General features: G+C 42.1%; 1 pseudogene; it reads left to right on the forward strand.

The window, feature by feature from the left end:
• Positions 1–227: 227 nt before the first annotated feature.
• LOC106001766 lies at positions 228–779 on the forward strand (annotated as a pseudogene).
• The last annotated feature ends 911 nt before the right edge of the window (positions 780–1,690 follow it).

Here is a 1,690-nt window from a genome sequence, read left to right on the forward strand (position 1 = left end):
CAAAGAAAAAAAAACCAGTGGTGACATTTTACCCACCAAACAGCAGATTTGATGCTAAAAAAAAAAAAAAAAGTGAGGATCCGCTGCGGTAGCCCCAGAAGCTGAGCGGGCCTCATCCCGTCCCGCCGGACCCGCGCTCCCGCACATCCCGTTTTCTCCAGCCGACCCGCGACCGCCCAGGCGGCCTCAGGCCTCCTGGTCCCTTCCCAGTCCCTCCGGGACCCGTCCCAGCCCCGGGGGCTACTGCCTCCCACCATGGCTCTGAAGAGAATCCACAAGGAATTGAATTAACTGACACGGGATCCCCCAGCACAATGTTCAGCCGGTCCTGTTGGAGATGACATGTTTCATTGGCAAGCTACAATAATGGGACCAAATGACAGTCCCTATCAGGGTGGAGTATTTTTCTTGACAATTCAGTTCCCAACAGATTTCCCCTTCAAACCACCTAAGGTTGCATTTACAACAAGAATTTATCATCCAAATATTAACAGTAATGGGAGCATTTGTCTTGATATTCTACAGTCACAGTGGTCTCCAGCACTAACTATCTCAAAAGTACTTTCGTCCATCTGTTCTCTGTTGTGTGATCCCAATCCAGATGATCCCTCAGTGCCTGAGATTGCTCCAATCTACAAAACAGATAGAGAATCTAAGTACAACAGAATAGCTCGGGAATGGACTCAGAAGTATGCGATGTAATTAAAGAAATTATTGGATAACCTCTACAAATAAAGATAGGGGAACTCTGAAAGAGAAAGTCCTTTTGATTTCCATTTGACTGCTCTTCCCCTGTGCACATGTTTACCTGATAAAACAGCAGTGCTGCGTGTTGTACATACTTGGAACAACAAACTAGAGATACTGTACTTCTGTACCAACATTGCCTCCTAGCAGAGAAGTATGTGTGTGAAAAGCCAATCTTCCAGGCGTAACCTAGGTGTGAGACAAAAAACTTTACTTATTGGCAGAAATTTGGATAACGGCAAGGTGCGAGGGATGGTGGGCACATGGTGTGTACTTGGATGGGGAAAAAGCTCCACTGGCCTGTAGGAGATTGTTTTTAAGTGGAATCCATTTAAAATCAAAACCATTATGAACAGCTAGGGGAAGAACATGAAGTTTTTTCTGTATTCATTTTCTTCAAAGGACCTACAACTTAGGTGAAAGTTATGACCAACCAGATTAAACTACCCACATCCTGTATTCTAAGGTCTACGTTTAACTGGTCAACATTTAAATGGATTGGAGCTATTAGTACAAAAAGTGTAATGGGCTTTGTTTCCAACTCTTTTACATTTCCCTACCCTTTCAGCCTTTCATCCTCCCTCTCTCTCTCTTTCTCTTTCTCTCTCTCTCTTTCTTTCCATATTCTTTGGTTTGTATGTGGTTTCTCAGTTAATACATAGCTAATAGCTCTGATTTTTCTTATGTTTTTAACTGCTTAGGTCTATTTGGATGTAAGGGTGAAAATTCATTTGATGGGAATACTTGTGTATATTTAAAGACCCAATTGCTCCTCAGGAGCTTGTACATTCAAGAATGATTAATCTGTGTAATAAACTGATTACTACAGTCATTACATATAAAAAAGGGGAAACAAGTTATTGCTGCTCACATGTATCATTTGTGATTTACTGCCTGTATTAACATCTTAAAAATGTTTTCATATTGGGGCTTGGGTGGCTCA

The sequence above is a fragment of the Dipodomys ordii genome, unplaced genomic scaffold, assembly GCF_000151885.1.
Source record: "Dipodomys ordii isolate 6190 unplaced genomic scaffold, Dord_2.0 Scaffold404, whole genome shotgun sequence".
Lineage (NCBI taxonomy): Eukaryota > Metazoa > Chordata > Mammalia > Rodentia > Heteromyidae > Dipodomys > Dipodomys ordii.